Source organism: Mus musculus, chromosome 2 (genome assembly GCF_000001635.26).
Source record: "Mus musculus strain C57BL/6J chromosome 2, GRCm38.p6 C57BL/6J".
Classification (NCBI taxonomy): domain Eukaryota; kingdom Metazoa; phylum Chordata; class Mammalia; order Rodentia; family Muridae; genus Mus; species Mus musculus.
In genome coordinates this window covers 60,964,247-60,986,975 of record NC_000068.7, presented here as the reverse complement: position 1 = coordinate 60,986,975, position 22,729 = coordinate 60,964,247, and the positions used below count along the sequence as shown (strand labels likewise).

At 39.0% G+C, this 22,729-nt stretch overlaps 2 long non-coding RNA genes across 3 annotated transcripts; one reads left to right on the top strand and one right to left on the bottom strand.

The window, feature by feature from the left end:
- Positions 1 to 398: 398 nt before the first annotated feature.
- Positions 399 to 17,942, bottom strand: Gm33647. 2 transcript variants are annotated; one of them, XR_374563.4, is made up of 4 exons: positions 17,406 to 17,942; positions 16,699 to 16,781; positions 14,297 to 14,922; positions 399 to 498 (listed from the first exon to the last, which is right to left on the bottom strand). It is a non-coding gene; the product is annotated as a predicted gene, 33647 (long non-coding RNA). The 2 variants fall into 2 exon arrangements; XR_866359.3 differs by lacking the exon at positions 399 to 498 and having other exon boundaries at positions 12,936 to 14,922.
- Positions 11,825 to 22,600, top strand: Gm13582 (predicted gene 13582). Its single transcript, NR_045335.1, has 4 exons — positions 11,825 to 11,919; positions 17,419 to 18,321; positions 18,802 to 19,002; positions 21,145 to 22,600. It is a non-coding gene; the product is annotated as a predicted gene 13582 (long non-coding RNA).
- The last annotated feature ends 129 nt before the right edge of the window (positions 22,601 to 22,729 follow it).

The following is a 22,729-nucleotide window of genomic DNA, read 5'->3' as shown; positions in this document are numbered from 1 at the left end:
TTTCATGGTAATAGAGTCCAACAAGGCCTTCCAGATGAGTGTGGGAAGTGACAGGTTTTCAGGGGAATGAGAAGACTAGCCTCATGATGTCCTAAAAAGGACAATGGAAGGGGATTTTGCAGATTTGTTGCTTTGATAACAAGTGTGTTTTTTCTTTCACCTCCAAGAGAAGAATAAAGGACTCCTGCTAAGAATACTTGAGGTGGATGAGAAGAAAAATCCCAGAGATTTTGCCAGATTTCTCTGAAAATCCTGTCACTATTTAACTAGTTTCTAACTTTTGCCTGAAATCTGAGAATGAAATATTGCATCTAATTCATTTTAGGCATAAATTTGAATCCATGAATAACGTTTTTCATTTTTATAGACGCCACACCCTTTCCCGTCCTCCAGCTCTTTTCAATCTTGTTCTATAAGACAATTGTGCCATTATGCTCTGTGGACATCATTCCATGGATTCTTGGCATCAGCTTCTGGTCCTCTTGGTATCTTTAACTCCTATTAATATGAAGAGGCATGACATCAGTATCAAAAGGTCATGGAACTTGGCACCCGACCCAAAATATGCTCATAATGGATTATTTTCTGTACATATAATATATACAGATTCAAAGCTTGCTCAGAATATAAATAGTTCTTGAACATATTCTGTCCTTTTTGAAAAGCAACGCTGTATTTATATGCATAAACCTCATGATTTCTCCTAGCCATTTTGGACATATGATATGTGACTTCACCAGAAAAGCAAAGTGGAAACTTTAAGCAATGATCCAATGAATGTATTGGATGGAGACAGTGAGTCTGGACCACATAAGTGGTAAGACATTTTCTCAGAAACCCTTCCTGAAACTGGAAGTATCAACACAGATACCTCAACCTTTCCGTTGTTTGTGCACGTGCTGCAAAATTCTTGGGATGAGAATATTAAATGGCAATATTTACCTGTTTTATAGAAAAATAAATAAATAGACCCTTCCTAAACAAATGCTAAAGCCTCTGAGGTAGATACAGTTGAGATTAAATTTTTTCAGAATAGTAAATGGTGTAGCATACACTTTGGCTGAATTCTGAAGGATGAGTATTCTCCAAATATCATTGGATGTAACATTTTAGGAGAGGAGAGGCAGGAGGGAAGACTGATCCTCCTAGATATTTCAGCCGCTAGGGTCCTCTACAAGATTGTGCATGTTATAAAGAACTCTTGGGGTCTGCTTGCAAATTATTAAAAATGTATGAATCAGCACCTTGAATCAAAAGTCAATGTATGTCTCTTAAGCCATGCAGTACATATAAACTCTCTTTCCCACTCTTCTGACACCTTAAGATGACCACACAGGAAGCAAAGGGAAGAGTTTTATCTTGCAGTCCCCACAGCCTGGCAGTTCTGACCTAGGCAAAGGAAGTTCACTAAAGGTGTCACTAGAGCAGTTTTATTAATGTCTGAGCCTGAGCCAGCAGGTACTTCTTCCAGACTTTCTTTCCTGTTTGCTAAAGCTGTATAGATTCTATGAATATTGAGTTGACATCAACCATAGAAGATAAAATTAAATGCACTTAGAATTAACACTAAAACGTGGCTAAGAAGTTATCAGGCTAAATAAAGATCTGTGGACTATTTTCAGTGTTGTTTAGCCAAATAATATAATTGAGAAATTTCTGCAACATATCTGCATTTCTTGGGGACTTCATTCTTCTTCTGTGTGTGTAAGCATCTTCATGGTACATTCTCAGCATTACATTTCTTAAAATTAACCCTGTCCTCCCTTAACCAATGAATATGTTAAAACTTCTACTTCCATTCTGGATTACTCAATGACTCCTGTACTCACCTTCCAAATTCTCTACCTTGAAGATCTCAACTCTAAAATTCCCCCATCGACTAAGAAGTTTTCCATTTGTCATCCATCCATCCATCCATCCATCCATCCATCCATCCATCCATCCATCCTACCATTCAACCTCATTTTTATTTGTCTATGATTACACTTCAGATATCCAATACACATTTTTAGCTTTTCAGTTTCATTCTATCTGACCTACCTTGAGAGTCTCTTTAAAGATGCCACTTCAAGATGAGTTCCCCTTTTTTTCTCCTTACAAAAACAAAATGTGTCCATCAACACACATTCAACACACTTCAAGTTCAGACCACCCATACTGTGGCTATATATAAAATAGTTGACCATTTGAACTACGTGTTCATCTAAAATCCTTTAGGTATTTGCTGTTTCTGCAGCCAGTGTCTGCTCTTGGGCAGCCATGTTCTGGTTTTGCTCTTTTCTCCAGTCTTTAAAGCAAGCCACGGAACCTGTTCATGGATGCAGTTCCTAATTTATGCCAAGCTCTCTTGTTATGCCATTCTTGCCAAGGGGATAGTTGAGCCGTTCCTGGCATTCTTCATTTTCCTTAACTCCCAGTATGTCTTGACTATGAAATGTTCCCCATAGACTCATTACTGGCGGGGAGGGGTGGGGGGGGCTTGGTTGCCATCTGTGGAGCTTTGAGGAACCAATTAGATTATGAAGACCCTGTGTCCACTGGCAAATTAGTTATTTGTGGATTCAAAATAAATGGAACTGTGTTGGAGGAAGTTGTTCCCTGGGGTTTGGGGGGCATGTTTTTGAAGGATATCTCACACTGGCCCTTTCCTATCTTTTTTCTCTTCTCTCCCTCATCCTCCTCCTTCTCCTCCTCACTCTACCCACTTCTCCCCCTCCTCATCTTCTTCTTCTTCTTCTTCTTCTTCTTCTTCTTCTTCTTCTTCTTCTTCTCCTCCTCCTCCTCCTCCTCCTCCTCCTCCTCCTCCTCCTCTTCCTTCTTCTTCTCCTTCTTTTCTCTTCTCCCTCTCCTTCCTGGTTACTGTGTGGTAAATTTCTATGTGGCCCTACTACTATGGGGCCCACGTCTACTCTCCTACTGCCTGCCACATGTTGGCCATCTTAAGGGGCCCCACCCCCTCTAGACTGTTGCCTCTGAACCAGAGCTGAGTAAGCCCCTCCTCACCTCAGTTGTTTGTCCATCACAGAATACATGAGGTATTTTGCCTCGGTGATGTGAAATCTAGCATGGCCCTCAACTTTGCTCTTTATTTTCCTTTTTCTGAGAAAAGCCGTTAGCATCACACCTCACTAAAACAGTAAGCATCGCCTGAGCTGACACATCTGGCAAGATTCCTGTGGTCTTTGCTCTTGTTATATTTTATTTGTTGCAAATCAGACGGGCTTTTCCCTCCCTAGCTCATGTGTTATTACTTCCCTGGGGGGGCCTTGCCTTGCTCTCTGCTCTGCTCTGCTGTGGAGAAGGCCAATAACTTGCCCATAATGACCTAGCTTGTAAGGGACAGAGCTGGCCTTCAAACCCAAGCAGCCCTGTGCATGCTGCATGTTTATCAACTATACACCTCACCTCACCTGTGGTTTCTGCCTTCTCTTCTTCCATCATCTCACAGGTTCCTGGAAGGATGCTCTGTCCTTGATTGTATGGTTCACATTTTAATCCTGCTCAGTTCTTCTCATAGCTGGTCTATTATCTATAATGATTTCCTCCAAGATGCATACTTGCAAATGCTTTCTCTCATGTACATCATCCTAGACCATTCTAGGGGAATTTGAGTTTATTGGTAGGACAGAAATATGAGAAGATAGCTTACATTTACTGTGTAATTATTAGCTTTCAGAACCTTCGCATCTGACACAATCTAATTTCCTTCTTACAGCTCTGTGAAATAAGTGATGTTTCTTTTCCACAGCTGAGATAAAATATTTGCAAAACAAATGTGCTAAAGGATTCACTGAAAGAAGAATTTATCTTAACCTAAAGAGACTTATTATCCACCACCAACAAAAGACAACCCCCCAAATTCTAAATAAGCCAAAGCATTGAGCAAATGCTTTACCAATGAGTGGCAAATAAATCATAAAAAAATTAGCAGCATTGATTATTAGAAAATCACAGTGTCACCCTCCTCCAACACACTTGAATGGCCCAAGCCAAGGACACTAACAATATTAAGTGATGATAAATATGTGAAGTAATGGTACCCATTGCTGCTGTGGGTAAGAAGTGATACAGTCAAAGGTGAAACTGTTTGGTGGTTCCTAACGAAGTGAAACACATCATCGTATGATCCAGGAGTCTCATTCAGACACCATGTATGTTCACACAAAGACACCACTTAGATGCTCACAACAGTTCTAGTCAAATCTGCCAAAAGCTGGAAAAACTAAAATCCTTAGAAACTGACAAATGTATAAAGAATTTGAAGAAAACTTCCAAATTTATGACTATTCAACAATAAAAAGGACTGAATTATGATAACTGTAACTATATGCATGAAATGCAAAGATATTATGTTAAGTAAAGGCAAGCAGGCACAAAAGGTTACATATGTCCTACTTTGCTTCTATTGCAATGGTAAACAAATGCAACCCAGGAAGGAAAAGATTTATTTGACCTTACACTTCTGTAGAAGAAAGTCAGGCAGGAACTGGAGTAGAAACTGTAGAAGCACACTGCTTACTGGGATTTGTTCAGGTTTGGGTTTTTTTTTTTTTTTTGGTTTTGGTTTGGTTTTTTTTGTTTGTTTGTTTGTTTTTTGTTTTTTGTTTGTTTTTTACACAACCCAGGACATACACAGGGGTGGAACTATACACTATGGCCTGCCTCCTCCCACATCAATCCTTATCAAGCAAACATCCCACAGATTTGCCTACTAGAAATCTGAGGGAAACATCTTAATTAAGGTTTCCTCTTCTCAAAGGACACTAGTTTGTGTCAAGCTGATGAAAATCAACCAGCACTGTATACATGCATACATACATACACACCTGTAATGCATACATATATACACTCATACATACATATATACATACACACACATACATATATACATACATACATTCATACATAAATGTATATACATATACACATATATATGTACATACACACATAAGTATACACATACACACATACATACACACATAAATATACACATATACACATACATACACACACAAATATATAAATACATAGACACATGCATGCATTCTTACATACATGTATACATATATACATACATGCATATGTTATAGGCCACTTTATTAGTGATATAATTGTATTAATATGAAGATATTTATGATAAACAATTCAGTTGTGCTCTAGCCCAGTGCTGAGAGGAAAGGGTGCAATGTAGAAGGAAGGAGGAATCATGAACACTGTCATCGTGGCCATGGGGCTTTAAAGTTATAATATTTGTCAACAACAAAGGCTTCACACATTGCTAAATTTTATTACACATAAAGTATACTTCAATAAAACAACTAGAAACAGACAAGTGAGAGCATCAGAACATGACTAGCAACTAGTAAACCCACATCAATATTATTTCTTTCTTTCTGGTTCTCAGCCTACATTCCCCTACAATCCTCACCCTATATTGCTTAGCAGTTTCCTCCTAGACTAAAGCATTCTATGCTGTAGGGAAAGCTCCTTAAGTCAAAAGGTAAACAACTCAAAATAGCTACAGGAAGTCCCTGAAACTAACCAGATTCACTAAGCCCCTCCTTTCTGAGGTAAACAATAAACACTGCTGAGAGTCACTCTCAGACAAGACAAGCTGCAAAGAAACTCAGACCAGATCAGCTGCCTAGGAGACGCAGAAACCACCCAAGAGACCTGGAAAAGGTGTAGACCAAGTGGGTTACTTGGAAAGGACACTCTGCAACCCCACCAGTTGCACTACAACAGGCTGTACAATGTGCTTCAGGTATGGAGTCATGTGTCACAAAGTATCTTGTGACTAGATAAGCAATGCTCTATTGAAGAGATCCAGAGCACAGCTATGCTATCATGAATGTTGGCAGCCTGAATGCACTAACCAAAACAGAGCATGGTACCTAGTTTTAGTGCTCAAGTTTGGCATATTTGTCCCTTTGGTATTTCCATAGTCTGGATTTTCTATTTCTACTTCCCTGACCTTAACATACATCTCTTCTTCACGAGACACCTAAATGCATTTGGGGAGTTAAATAGAATACAAATAAGGGAAGTAAGATGATGATGAGGAGGAGGATGTTAGTCCTATATATGGGAAAGACCAAAGTAGTTTATACTCCTTTTCCCAAAGCACAGAGGCAATTAGTATTTCCCAGTACAAGTATGCAATGCTCTGAAATTACAGGAGAAAAAAAAGGAGAGAAAGGAAGATCTTCTCATTGGCTTTTTTACATATAAAATAATGTCAGATTTACTTCTGCACTTGTGAACATGGCCTTGTGTGACCCGTTAATGTGAGCACTTCCCCCATTCCTCTTCAGGAGTGGCAATAGCCTGATATAGGGCTATTTTCTGGTAGCCACTCCAGACCCTCTACACTCCTCTCCTTTGGATTGTCTCAGGGAGCATCTTTTCTCTAGCATCTGTTCTAATATGACCCTCTAAGCCATGGCAAGAGAATGAAGTTAGAGATTTATTACCATGGCTCTCTTTATGCCAGTCTACAAATTAATTGAATTTCGTCCAGAGGTCACACTGATATGAGGCCTTTCTGTCCTGGTCCTACACTGCAATGATTGGCTCTAGCTTCCATGGTTTCCCCCCTTCTTTTCCCTCTGTAGGCCTTGGTGCTGTAAAGATAACCCCCATAGTATCTCATTATCACTTTCTTGTTTCCTTAGACATGCTTTACGGTTTCAAATGGTGGCCCCGAAGTGATATGTCCATGTCCTCACCCCAGAACCTGTGAGAGTCACCGAATTGGAAGGAAAAGAAACCTTTGCAGGTATGGTTAAATAAAGGACCTGGAAATGAAGAGATAGTTCTTAGCTGTCTGGCTGGACCTCAAAGCCAATGACAAGTGTTCCTATAAGAAGAAAGGTTAAAGGAGATTTGATGTGATGGAAGAATGGATGTGGGTGGGGCAGAAGGTAATGTGAAGTAAGACTGCAGTGATGAGGTCATGAACCAAGGACATTCGGGCTGCCAACAGCCACTAATGGTGGGAAGAGACCAGGAAAGGATTTGCCCTTGAACCTGCAGAGCTGGTGCTATCCAGTGAAGCTTTCAGTCCCATCTCTGGCCTCAGCAAACACAGGCTACAGTTCTCTTGTTGCAATCTATCAATGTTGTGGTAATTTGCTCCAGCAGCCTTGAGAAATATATACACCCGCCCATACATTTTCAAATACACAGACCTTCTTAAAATGTGCAAATTGCACCGTCTGTGGGCTCCACTGTTCTGACAAGATCAGCTTGATGTGTCTGGCAATGAGCGAGTGTCTCATCAGTACAATTCTAAACTCTAAAGGTGTCCTAGGAACACAAATGCAAAGATGGTGTTTATAATGTTCGTTCTTATTAAGCAGACTTTAACTTTATATACGTTAATAACTTTCTTCTCAGCATGTATTAGGTCTAAATGAATAAAATAAGCTGCAATCGAATCATGGGGAAACATGGGGATAGCACCATAGTAAAGAATTACCATTTTGAAAATGTTCCGTGGAAGTTACGGCACAGTGGGAGTTGATATTTTAGAATAAAACTATCAGTTTCATGAATAATAATTTTTATCGCTAATTTCCACAACAATGGTTCTCATAAAGAATACAATCACTAGGTGGCCATTCTAAAACAATCACCACTAGCGAGGTCCTAACAAGACAGTGGCAGGAATCTTGCTTATCTTCAGAATGAGCCAAGGCACAGCTCAGAGGAGAGAAGTGTGACAGCCAATCATGGGAGCTCGGGGTGACCAGAAACCTTCGGTGGGCAGAGTTGGAGGAGAGCCAGGTTAGTGGTCATGACAGTGTATACTCTGTTTCTAAACAAAAGCCTCGGAGTTCATAGCAGTAAGTACTAATAAAAGAATGCTGGCGGGGGATGGGGGACTTTCAGAAGAGTGCCTGGGACACAGGCCAGATCAGGAGGGTCTGCTGACTACTGATAAGGGTCTACAGTGCTGGGTCAACTTCCTAATACACAAACACCACCTTTTCTCAGGGCAGTAGTTTTGGTGCTGGCTCTGCAGTTTATCTCCTGGGAGTTTTTAAACATTGCCAGCACAGGAAGGGCCATCCCAGACCACACAAATCAGGGTTTTTAAAGGAATGGAGTCCAGGCAATGCCAGTGTTAAAATTCCTAGGTTTTTCTAATGCTTGTCCACAATTGAGAGTCACTGTGGAGGGTCCACTAACTACAGCCCCAGCACAAATCCAACACATGCACTGGTTTCACAAAAGGGGCCTCCAGGAAGAGGGCTGAGCCATTCTCCAGGCAGGATGCTGTCAATGGCTGTGCTCAAGTCAGTGGTAGGGATGAGTGTAGATGTGCTAGAGATTTTGTGACCCACAAAGATGAAAAGAAATGTCTGGGCCTTTCTGGAATTAGTTCCAGTAAGACTTGCTATTCCTTAGCCTCACTGTTTTCAACATTTTTTTTAATGGAATACTTCTTTATAGTTGGAAGCTGTCTGGTTTGTTTTAAGATACTCAGTTGTATACTTGACCTTTGTACAATTTTCCAGTAGCACCCCCTTGCTCCTAGCTTTGATAATGAAAATGCCAAATATCTCATGGTGTACAGCTTACACCAATAGAGAAACGCACTGGACAATACTGAATTCATGAATTAGTTGTTCTTCATGTTCTTCTTGTTCTTCATGGTAGATAGTTCTAGAAAGTCACTGCACACAGATTAGTGAGAACTGAGCCCTGGCTCCTAAGGCATTAATGCATCCCTCAGGCTCAGCCTTCCCTTAATAAATTAATTCACATTCTTGTTTTCTGTATTATTTGAAGACACTATATTTTACATGTTATTTCTTTGAAACTAATTAGATGCAGCATTTCTTTATGATAATAGATTAGTCAAGAGGAGATTAACATTTTCCTGACCCAGCCAAATGTGACTGTAAATTTCTTTGGTGGTTAGCTCCACAACTTATTGTCCCTTGAAGGAACAAATTCCGTCACTTTACCCAACTTCATCATTCACTAGAGCCACTTGAGTCCCTCTTACCATGGTCTCTTGGGAACACTGGGGAATTTCCTCTTTATTTTTCCAAAAATGTAATAGTATTGATCCATTAGCACTGCACTCGCTGCTGACCCTGTACAATGCATGCTTAGATAAAGCTTGTAGCGTGTGGATTTTCTGCATACCATACAATGCAGTTTTCTTGCTGCTAGGATCTCAAAACAGCATGTTAGCAGTACACTTGGGGTCATTTTGAATAGTAATGTTGCCAATTAAATAAACAAACATGAAAAACAAAGGAAAATATAAGAAAGATTTTTAAAAGGCAATAAATGGGCTGCAAAAAGAGCGGCATGCGCAGTATGAAGTAAGCCACAGACCGTCCTTTGTTTGACTGAAAGCATTAGTGATGGGGAAGGGAGCTCTTCAGTGCTCTTCAGGAGTGTGCAATTGATGCATCGGTATCACAAGTGTTGATTTTGAACCTACAGAGAAGCTTTGAGTATATCAAATAATAGTGAAGATGTGAGAAGTCAATACTAAACTATCAGCGTTTACTCGCCAAGTTCTTAGACACGGGGTTTTCAGTAAATGGTTATGTAATAAATTAATAAGTAGTCAAAACAAGTGTTCAAATCTGCTAAGGTCCTTTAAAATGAACAATTCCTAGATGTGACGTGAAGAATACAAAGACATTTTCAGAATCCTACTGATTGTTTTTTTCAAAAAGAGGTCTTATTTATTTTATGGGTATGTTTGCCTGTTCATATGCATGTGCCTGGTGCCCTCAAATTCAGAAAAGGGAATCAGATTCCCCCAGAATTGGAGTGACAGATAGTCATGAACCAGTCTGTGGGTAATGGGAACTGAACCTGGGTCCTTTGAAAGAGCAAAATGCTCATAACCACTAAGTCATCTCTCTAACTCAGGTCCTAGGGACTATTTTTGACTGCTTCATGCTATCCAAAGAAGTCTTCAACTTAGCAACGTGTTAACAAGTGTCAAGAAACAGATGAAACTCTACATGTAAGTAGAGAAAGTGACAAGTCGGTCAATAGGCAAGTTGGCTTTTGCTCAAGAAAGCTTACAACAGTGGTTCTAGACTTTTCCAATGCTGTGACACTTTATGTTCCTCATGCTGTGGTGACCCCAACCATAAAACTAGTGTCAATGCTACTTCATAACTGTAATTTTGCTACTGTTACAAATAGTAGTGGAAATATCTGCGTTTTCTGATGGTCTTAGGTGACTGCAACAAAGGGGTTATGACCTACCTGTGAGAACCTCTGGCTTAGAAGATGGAAAGACATTAACCCATCCTGCCCTTTACAGGTCTGATCATACCAATCTAGCTCTTTCCTCCTCACGAAGAATAAGAATGGCTTCTGAGACTCTTCAAGATGGGTAACTGAACTATTTGACATTACAAAATAGTGGGAACTTAGGTCAATAAAGGGAAAATTCCTCTTGTCTACATGTCTCCCAAGACTTTCTGAACTATCTGGAATATAGAAATTATATGAAGTTTTTTATTCTCTTAACAACTATTTTGAAGCACTTCAGTTTTCCAAGCTGGTGGTGTTAGCCATGACATTGAGATCTAGCCTCTTGAAGTTAGTTACCATAGATAATATAGTGTCTTGTTACTCTTCTAAGTGATATTTTTTTAGCTACCAATTAATTTAACAACATATGTATAGGAATGGTTATTGTGCTTGTCTTGCAGTGAGGAAACTGAGGCACAACAAAGGTTAAGTAGCTTTACCCTGTGACCACCCAGCAATTCAGAGCAGATGGTAAGGATGCTATCAGCACAACTGTGGTAATCATGTTACAAAGATGACAGTTCAAGAGTCACATAGCACACATACACAGGTATGTCATTGTCATTTGCCTCTTACATCGCAATCAAGTCAGAAAAATTAACTAGATAAGTCAGAAATTTTAACTAGATAAGAACAGAACCAGAGAAAGTCCAAATCCACACCCGAATTCACCAAGAGCAGACACACATAATGTCATGTGATCAGCAAATTCATCTTTTGTTACATGTCCTGAGTCTGCAGACTTATTAACCACTTATCAATATTTGTAGATCATCTGGCTCCCCAACACTCATAAGATACAAGATCTCATTGCCCTTGAGGAGTTTGTAGACATTTTACCAGAGTCTACCGAGAAAGATTTATTATTTTCTGTTTTGTCTTTCTATTTTTTTTTAACACCATCTAACTCAGACTCTTACCCTCTCTTGCTCTATCTCACTAAAGTTAATTCTCAAAATTTGTTAGAACTTGCAACCTAAGGTCTGACTCTGTTACAAGGGTCTCTCCTAAGACTACATCAAGACAAGTTGAAGTGATGATAACTAACTGTTTTCTTAAGAAAAGAAAATATCGTTGTGGAAAGCTCAGAAGGGGCTGTGGCATGAGCATAGAAACCAAGTGTTTCAACCAAGGCAGACTTTATTACACAGAAACAGACGATTTAAGAGTAGGGATAGCTTCCTACTGCAGCTGCCAGAAGAGCTCAGAAAACAGATTCTATTTTGCTCACAACAAAATTAATCATGTGCAGAATGGTTCGATCTGATCGACGTTTCTTATCTAGTACCTGTGGCTGCATATCTGTTTCAGTACAAAAACAAACAGACGGGAAGGCAGAAATCAAGAGAATGTCTACATTTTTGTTCATAGTCTTTCAGGCAGAAATTGGAGGAGAAAAAGGAAAGAGAAAGCAAGGCCTATCAGAATGTTGATGCTAGAGGAAAATAATATCTTTTGTAGGATGATTTATTAAGTGAATTAGTCTAAGGGAAAGCAATTAATGCAAGATGCGATGATGAGGCATGTCTGGTAAGAAAGAGTCTCACAAGAGAAGCATTTGAATTTGTCCCTGGGCAGCACGGAGAACACAGACTGATGACAGTGAGGGACATTCATCAGGTATGAATTAAATCGTCACTTCTGTCCTTGTCTAATCTTTATCCTTTTAAACATCCTCTAATTATTTTCAACTTTCTGATTATCTATCTATCTATCTATCTATCTATCTATCTATCTATCGATCTATCAATCAATCATCTGCCTATTATCTATTTATCTGTCATCTATCCATCTACCTACCTAACGTACCTACTTACCTACCTACTTATCTATCATCTATTTATGTATCTAGAATTCACAAACGTGTGTGTGTGTGTGTGTGTGTGTGGGTGGGTGGGTGGGTGGGTGTGTGTGTGTGTGGGTGTGGGTGTGGGTGTGGGTGTGTGTGTGCTTGTAGAGACCATCAGACAACCTTGGCTGTCCTTTCTTGTGCCTCCCCAATGTCAGGATTACAAGCATCCATCACCACAACTGGCTTAAAGATGAACAAACAACAGCAAAACAAAACAAGTATCCCGGGGATCAAACTCTGATTCTCATGCTTGCAAGGCAAGCACTTTACTGACTCAGCTCTCTCCAGCCCAATTTTCTTATATTTAAAAGGAACTAAAATAAAAGACAATGAGAGGCAACTAGTAGAAAACTAGCAGAACGATAGGCAATGATTTGTTTTCTCTCCAAAGCCATTTGACCTCATTAGACAACAATAAAACTTAACTCTGTGTGTGGAAAGAGTAAGGGGTCATCACCACTGTGTACCTTAGATATAATCTAATCCAACTCAAGCAAGAAGGACATCATTTGAATGAGTAAATGCATACCATTCTCTTTTCTCTTGTATATAATCATTTCTTTCTAGTTAAATGTCTACAGACACATAATGTCTGTATTTACATTTTAAATTTTTAATGTTTTCCATAGAAAGTATGGTAGTATGTGTTGTAATGTTATGACATGACAATATGCTAGGATATTTAATACCATAGAAAATAAGAGATATATTTGTTTCTTTAATCTCTATTTATTATTTTGTTAAGTTTAAATTCATAAAAGATGACAGTAATAGATACAAAGTTTTAAGAGGTGTGCAGAGGTTCTCCATTCATAGTGTCAAAATTAAATTGGATGTGTGGCTAGTTTCTGAAATGGGGTTGCTGAACAAATGAGGGACACTCCCAGGCTCTGCATCTTGTTAAAAATAGAGTCTCATCTGTCTGCCTAGCTTGGGTGTGGCCTCAACTAGAGGGAGCAGGATGGACTAGAATAGATGACAGCACAGTATCCTGACTTGTGAGAACACCATGATTCTAGCAGCATTTGGACCGACGCATGCCAGTGGATGAGAGAAAGCCCCTTCAGAAATATCCCTATCGACTGGAGTCTATAAAGTACCACATTCTTTACTCCTGTGGGATTCTGAAACCGAGCAATGCCTAGAACAGATGGCTATCATTGTTTGACACAGTCACTGTAGTGGCCATGATTTTGCTACCAAGGACTGCAGATCTTCATGTACTCTTAACTTTGAGATCTTCTAATGGGAGTGTTGCTTTTTAAGGGAATTCTCTTATTTTGAAAAATCATTTTTCTTTTCCCTTTCCTTTTTTCTTTGACTATATGCTAATTTTCAAAAATAGGGTACATTTTTTTGCTATTTGAACCTCCTTGACGCATTTAAGAATTTTTTTAATGATTGAACATTTAACAAGCATATCTATTGTGTTGTTACTAAAATTATAACTGTAAAAACTCTACCATGTCAGAAAAGCAAATTTAAAAGAAGAGATGGGATGGGAGCATGTCTTAGGTCTTAGCAGTAATGTTTACATCTGACTTTGATTCCAGTACTACAAAAAGGAAAGAAGAATGGGGAAAAGAATATTACATGAGAATGATGAACCCGAACCCCTGAAACTATATATATATATATTTGAGATCAGGAGAAGCTTTGTAAAGACAAAGGTGGCTAAAAATCCAGTGTTACAGAAAGTTTGTACTAAATTCCAAAGTAATTGTAAAATTAAACCAAGTAGTCGTCTCGTCCTCTGGCTCTTTGAATACAGTGAAATAAGGCACAATGCACTGAGGATGAATTCAATTCAAGTCCTGATTCCTCTACCCCGAAGCCTTGGCAAGATGTAATCTTACACAGATTTGTCTTGTCATCTGCAAATGCAAACCTAGTAACCTACGAAGCAGGGAGATTGTGGGGATTAAGGGAGATAATGTTTTGTAAGTGGCTGACATTGTGTGAGAGACACCAAGTGCAAGACATGGAGTCGTATGAGACGGACTAGGAACTTGATGGGCATGCTTTGCCCATTCTCTGCCAGCATCAATTACCCAGGGGCTTAGAGGACACCAAATAAGCCAGATACATAGAAATTTACAGCCAATCTAGTCTTCCTGCACAGCACAAAAAGGTGTTGGCTCTTACCTCTGAGAACAGAAGAGACCAGCCTTGGGAAGAGTGGGGGCACCCCAATCACTCCACAGCGCACAAACCATAGCCTCCTAATCACATTATCTCGGTATCTGAGTTCCTTCCTTCCAAGCATCAGGATGCAGGGACTGTTCTTCTGAACGCTAGACTTCCCCCTCCCCTTTAGGCCAGGCATCGGCTGTGTACAGAAAGTTCCATCACAAGCATCTTGACAGTCCGGGATTACTTGCATTTCATTATCGTTGCTGTGTCCATCACGGCATATACCAAGTACAGAAAGTCCTGACAAGGATTGGATGGTTTACAATCACTGCATGCTGTGTCATGCATACAGGAAATGGAAACAATTGAGGTCCCTATGAGATGGAATTCAGCCCTCTAGACAGATTTACAATCTTGCTTATGCTCCAATATCCATTAGAGGGAGAGGGCCACAGACATGGAAAGGTTCATGCAATCCTAAGAACATAATTTGATGGAGAATAATATCCCCTGAGGTGCAGGTGAACAGCTTAGCATCGTTCTAATGGAAAGCCACCACACTGGGGTGAATTTTAGGGTCCCACTGTTGTTCAGTATCTCCTTTCAGTGTTGAAATGAAATTGGGAAAGTTCTCAATTCTGGGAAGATAGAAAATATGACATGATTATTTATGCTTATTACACAGAGAGGAAATTTAAAGTGTTCTTAGAGACATATGTGGAACAAAGCATTTTAATAGAAAAAATGAGAAGGCGACCTTAATGTATGTTCAGAAATTAAAATTGTCCCTACCAACACAATAGGAGGAATGACATGACAGATATAAAAACAAGCAAATGGGCCTGAGAACACTGTGAAACAAGTCAAAGATACTGATACCAATACATCAATAGGGATTTTTCTTACTCCCTTTTAAACAGCAGTACAACACTGCAGTCCTTTAAAGGAAGGTAGACTACAGGACCTTGGCAGAGCGTATGAGACAGCACCTTCAGCTGAATCATAATGCTGCATCACAATGCAGTCGATTACAGGAGACCTAGAGTGCATCTCACTGTTAGAAACTTAAAAGCAGAATGTCCTGGGTTGTCTAGTCAATAGAAAAGATGTTGAAGGAGTTATTTGTCTTGTGGAGCACTGACTAAATATTATCCATAGTCTACAGGGCTGAAGGTGCATTCTTTATGCCATAAATTATATTCTGAGCACCTAGAATGGTGAGATTTCTTGATAATAAAAATGGTTTTAAAACTTATATAAGTTATTTAAGGGAAACTTGATTCAACAAGGTCTTAAGGACAATGGTAGTTGAGAATCTTTGCCTTATGTATGATAGTTTGGTGTTTAACCCAGCTCTTGTATGCTATAAACACCACAACTTTGCTTCTTCTTTCATCCAGTGCTTTGTGTGTGTGCATTCTCTCCTGAGATGATCCAACTCCCTCTCTCAGTTCGACCACAACTCATATACCAAGACTGACTCCCAAGTCTTGCTCCATCTCTGTTGTTTCCTCTTAACTGCAGATACCAATATCGACTCTACACTATATACATTCACTAAGATATCTACTGGCATCTCAAAACCAGTATTCTTATTTAAAAAAAAAAAGAAAACTAAAAACAGATGTATATGCACTATTCATGGTAGCCAGAGATGCAACCAACTTAAATGTCCATCAACAGTTAAATGCTTCAATAGAATGTGATATATGCATATATGTATGTAGGTATGATGTATGTATATATGGTGTATGTATATATGGACCATGCATGTATGGTATATGTATGATGTATGTATGTATGGTTTGCATTTATGATGTATGTATACGTGTATATATAATGTATGTATGCATGATGTTTGTAAGTATGATGTTTGTATCATATATATGATGTATTTATGTATGATATATATATGTTTGATGTTTGTATGTACGTTGTACTATATATGATGCATCTATGTATGATGTATGTATAATATATGTATGATGTTTGTATGTTGTATGTATGTATATATGTATGACTTATTTATGTACTATGTATGTATAATAGAATTCTCTTCATCAATCAGAAAGAATAAAGCATGGACACTATATTGTGGATGAGCCAGCAAAACAGCATGCAAATGAAAGGGCACTGACAGCAAGGTCATGTGATATATGATTACATTTGAGTGAAATATTCACAATTAGTAACTCAAATAGAAAAAACAAACTTCTAGTTTCCAAAGTCTCAGTAGGGGAAGAAGGGAGTGAGGACCAATTGCCTGGTGGGTAACCCCCTTGAATCAGCATCCATGTGGCATATGGTGTTTACTGAATGAACAGGTAGGGTGAGTGAAGCAATTAGGTAATGGAAGCCTATTCAGCACACATTGTCATGGCAGTGAACCTCCAACGCAGCCTCGAATATCCTACCTCCTTCCTGCATAGTCAGTCCCTCGACATATTATCTCCCATAGAATAGGCAGAGTTGAGTGTATTTCACTTCTGAGATGAGGCTGTAGAGAGAAAGTCCAGCTTCTGTCTTGGTTAGCCATGTGCACAGGCCCCTTCCCTGTTCCTCAATCACTTTTGAAGCAGCTAGCTGTCCTGTCGTGAGTATTTCCACAAATATGCACACATACAACAGGCTATCAGTCAACTGACTGGAACTGGATCCTTCAGCTCCAGGCAAGCTTTCAGGTGGCTTCTCCAAGAGATGCCATTGATCTCATGAGAGACCTTGAGCCAGAACCACCCAGCTAAGCCACCTCCAAATTCCTGACCCTCAAAAACCATATGAAAGAATGTTGAGTGGCTAAATCCAGGAAGCAATTTTTCAAACAGCAATGGATAATTAAGATAATTTAAGGTATAGCCCTTATTATTTTATTACGTCCTAAAAGGGCCAACCTCTTTACAGCACCCACAAATGAGATTAAGTTTCAACACATGAATTTGAGAGCCATTCAGACCATAGCAGCATGTGCTTGACATTCTAAATCATATTGAACTATTTGCAAACTCTCAGTTATATTTATAGGGGTATATAACATGCACACAGACTAATCTTTTTACCCAGAATTCTCCAACTTTAACTCTCCCCCCCCCATCCCACCCCGCCCGCTCTGTTCTAAACATACCCCTATCTTCTAGGTGACTTCATATGATTCAAGTCAGAGAACAGCTCACACTGGATGTCACTTCCAACCCAAAGGAAGGCCCGAGGAGCTCAAGGTTAAGAACAGAGTAGAGGTGAGCCAGGTGAAGAGGTTTGAAAGGTGCACAGGAGTCTAGAGCTGGTTGGAGTTGTACAGAATGACGTTTGGAAAAAGTCTGTATGGATAAGAAAAGAGAGCTGTCAAGACAGGAAGTAACTAACTGTGGAATCTTAGGAATGGAAGAGCTACTGAAGACAAGAGTCATGAGTTGGCCTAAGAAGTGTGAACCATCAGTGCATGTCAGAGTCTGGCGAGGCATGGACACTAAGAATTCTTATATTGCTCTTCACGGTCTTCTAAAATATACATTACTATTGGCAAACTAACTACTTTTGTTTAGCAGCAACACAGAGTATTCAGAAGACCTTTTGATGTTTATTTGTTGCAAGCAGTTTTGTTTTGAGGCAGAGTCTTGTTATGTAGCCTGAGTGGCCTCAAACTCACCAGCCTCCTACCCTCAACCCTAAGGTTCTAAGACTGTAAGAATAGAAAATCACCCCTGGTGACACTCAAGGTTTGACATGTCTAACTCCAGGATCCACAAAATGAAATCTGAATATAAGAGAATGCAGACATCAGATCAGAGGATTTAGAGATAACCTTTCTTGAAGACTGTAAGACAACACCCAATTCACAACAAAACCGTATTATTGATTTGGGGTATTGATTCCTTTAATCTCCATCATTACTTGTTCAGCCCTCTAAGAACTCTGGCATCTATCTGTGACAGGCATATTTCTGTCTTATAGAAACTCTGTAGCACTTCTTTTTAAGCATTTTGACATGTATTGTACCCATACCTCACATGGCGTATGGAAGGAAGACTATCCACCAATCAGTAAGTTCTATTTTTTGCATAAAGTATTTTCTCTTGAACCTAAATCCCAGAGATAATCTACTGATGCTTGAGCACAAGGGCTTTATGTAGCAAAATGACTCATTTTATCATTCACTTATTTCAATATGTTCAGACAAATGGCATGAGGGGTGGCGTTGATCAAAAATAATTCGTTTAGTCTGCTTCTGATTTACTATAACAAAAATGTTTACCTTTATTTATAAAAAGAAAACACACTGAAGAGTCCAGACAAACTAGTTTCTGCCTCCAGGCTGTCTTACGCAGGAACCCAGGCTTTAACTTTTCACCCATATAAACTCCTTTCTGCTGAGCCATTCTTACCCTGTACTCAAGCAGGACTTTCCCTACATGACCTAAAATTCGTACCCTAGCTTCCAATCTCCTCCCATTAGTCTCTTGTGCTCTTCATAGATTTTTAACGGTGCTTTGTCAATATCTTGTCTCTGTCACTATCCTTAGCCCTAAGTCTCATGAAGAACACAACAACGTCACTGTCTTCCCGATGTCCTGCTCATAGAAAATGGTTCTTCAACCTGGACGAAGGTGTAAACACAAAACCTTCTCAGGGCTCAGAGCACTCAGTGGCTTGGTCTCTTCAAGGAGTCATGTAGGCATTAGATTTCATTGGGAAGTCTTCTCAAGCTCTTTGCTCCAGATGTGGTAAGCACATAGAATATATTTTAAACACTGTTACTGTTGTAACTTAACTTTTAAAAAGCAATTTAAGTTTTAAAGTTTTAAAAGCAAAGCATGATATCCATCACAAATGATTCCTTATAATCTGAACAAAATTGCATAAATCCCTGGAACAACCTTAATATGCTAAAAGTTTAGAAAAATTATAAAAGACTATTCGGGTCCGATAAAAAGACCAGCAGCTAATTCAAATGGCTCCCACTGATCAATGGTGGGACAATTTGAGCATCTACAAAAATGATGATGTAAAGCCTTTATACCCAAATTGTATAAAGTCCATGAAATCAAAATGTTCACAATGATAACCTTTAAGTTTTCCTATGGAAACAAAACAATATTCTGAACTTGTCAAATGAAAGAAAAATTGTTTAAGTTAACCAAAGAGTTGGAGAAAAAACTCCTCCAAAGACACTTTCCAAATAAATACAGGCAGAATGCTAAAATTAGCCCCAAGTTTGTAGCTCCTACTGAAATAATGTGCTTGGGTAACTTCTAAGTATTAAAACTGGACTGTGAATGGTTGATGGGGTATCTTTACAGTACATGAGTCAGACTGATAACAACCACACTGATACCTGCTAAGACCACTACCAAGAATGAAACAGACATCACATCCTTGGTTGTCTCCAATGGTACAGACCCTGAACTGGATAGTCCCACTTTAAAAGTATTCTTTGACCCCAAGGTAAATGTGCATCTAGTCAAACTTTTAGAGCCTAACCATCTCTTGAAAAACTGCTACAATGTTGCAGTCAGCCAGGTGGGGAAATCTATAGGTCAAATGTTTCAAATCCTTTGACAAATAACTACCAATTAAAAAACAACAACAACAACAACAACAAAAACAAACAAACAAAAAAAAACATGAGTCAGAGTGAGGTTTTAGATGTTGAATGACACTTAGGAACACATAAACCAAGTTGATATGCCACATCATTTCATTAAGATTTAAATAATCAAACTACAAAAAGGAATTTTTGACAATGGAAATAAAATGATCAAACACTAGGAATCAACTGATGCTGATGCTAACCAAGTATGGTTAACTTTATTAGGTGTGATAATATTAGACAATACTCTTATTGGTTAAAGGGCACTAGAGATTTTCTTTTTTGGGGGGTTTGGTTTGGTTTTTTTGTTTATTTGTTTTTCGAGACAGGGTTTCTCTGTGTAGCCCTGGCTGTCCTGGAACTCACTTTGTAGACCAGGCTGGCCTCCAACTCAGAAATCCACCTGCCTCTGCCTTCCGAGTGCTGTGATTAAAGGCGTGTGCCACTTTCTTTTTAATGACTCTAGGAAAATAAAAATAAGGTATGTGTATGATAGAGAGAAAGAGGTGATAGAATTGAAACTAGGAAATTAGGAAAAGAAAGGTCATTATTCTACTGTCTGTACTTTTGCATTTATTTGGAAACAACCATGTTTAACTGGTTTTTGTTTTAAAAATGTATTTGGGTGAGATGCAGCATGTGTGTGTGTGTGTGTGTGTGTATGTATGTATGCACATATGTTTATGTACACACACACACATTCATTAGGCCAAAGAGAATATATTGAAATTTATTCCTATACATCTACAATCCAGAGTCATCCTTGGTCACTTACTGCTTACTCCCAACTTTCTGCTCAAGTAGACAGAATCATTATTAGAATTCCATGTTTATATTAGCTATGTTTTATTTATGCTTTAAAAATTATTTATATGCTTTTTTTTACACACTGTTTAGTTTTTCTGCTTTTGAAGCTCATAAAAAATGGAATCATGTCCTGTGTATTGTTGACTTGCTGCTTCTTTTAAAACAGATTTCATAAGTAAGTATGTGCATGCCTGTGTGTGTCCGTGTCTATGTGTGGGTATGCATGCATACGCACAGGAGTCTGGGGAGGCCAGAAGAGGGCAATGCATCTCTTGGAGTTGGAGTTGCAGGTGTTTAGGAGCCAACTCTTAGATCCTGGGCACCAAATCCGGGTCCTCTGAAAGGACAGTGTACACTCTTAACTGCTGAACCGACCCTCCAGCCCCTTGACTTGCTTCTTTGCTCAGCATTGAACTTGAAATGATGTGTACTGGTGTTCTTCCTGTGGTCATTTCTTTTTCTGTTGTAGCGTCTCCTTGTGTCCAGATACCAAGGACTTTTCAAGTCTCGTACGCTTGGTGGACATTTGAGTTACTTTGAGTGGTCCATGAAGAATCCTGTGCACGCTTCCTGATGCATCTATAGAAGACTCTTTAACATGTTTGTGCCTGCAGCTGCGTTGTAGGACAGAGCATTTAAAATTGGATAACAGCAAACCATGTTCTCCACTGATGACAGTACCAACACCTGCTTCTGATAGTACTCTGGTCAACACTCCAGAATCTCCTCCTCCATCCTTCACCTGCTAACATCATTTTCATTGTTAGGTTGTTTTGTTCTGTTTTGTTTTTGTTTATTTTGCTTGTTTGTTTGTTTCCAGCTTGGCAAAGAGTAAAATGTCACCTTCTCAGAATTACCATATTACTAATTGAATGTTAGTATCTTTTCATTTGCTGGTCTCCCTTTGTGAATTTAAAAAAAAAATCCATTTTATTCTAGCAAAGGTTTTTCTCTTTTTTTCATGTTCTGGAGAACCTCTCTATAGATGGTGCATAATAACCCTTTGTAGTTATAAGTAGAGGTAATTATTTGGGAGGCTCATTTTCTTATTCTTTCTAGGCTCACTCTACAAACCAAGTATCTCAATAATCTCACACCCTCTTTCCCCTTATTAATCTTCCCCCACATCAGGATCAGATAGCTATCCCTCCTGTTGTCCCCTAACAGCTTTGCAATTTGGGCCTTTTGAGTGTAATCTTTAATGCAGCTGGAGTCCCCATCTTTGATATTTGTGGGGCAGGCCTTTATTTTATTTTATTTTCCAATGTGGATAACCGATTGACCCAGAATCATTTATTGAAAAGTTCATTCTTTGCCCACTGCCCTATAATACTGGCTCAGTCATAAATCAAACCTCTATATACGTCTGGGTCTGCTTTTGGCCTCTTGAAAATGGACTGGATTTTCATCATCCAGGAGGAAAAAAAAAATAGTAAGTAGAACAGTCTCACTTTGGCAATTTCCTGTGTCTTTCAAACCTAGACTGAGTTCTTTCTCAACTTATTTCTCTTCAGTCAGTCACCTTCAAAACCATTATTACTAGTCTCTCTGGGTTCCCCAATACGGGGCGTTATCGAGTTCTTTACTTAAAAACCGAAGCGTTCTCCTATGGAACCAATCTGAGGAACATTTTCATCTCACCTAGTTAGACACTGGACCACTCTAACCTGCAGGTTGGCATTAATCTCCATAGTGCCCCGCATGTGACGGAAACTAAGTAAATCTAATTTCCTCCTCGTGAGATTTTATATCGATGAATGAGCATGAGCTGCCTCCTGACATGTTCAAATTGTGTTCACATGAACTGTATCTGTTGTTTTTTTTAAACTGTATGACCTAGAAACTTGCCTAAATCATATAAAAATGTTTTATTATTTTAAAAGCCTGTCTTAAAATATAATCATATAAAGCTCTGACTACTGAAGGAAATCATGCATCCCTGTTTGGTTGGATTTACCTTGTACTGAGAAATGACTCAAAAATCAAAACAAAACAAAACAACAACAATAAAAAAGAAGACGAAACAAAGCAACAGAGCTATGTTCAATAAATGT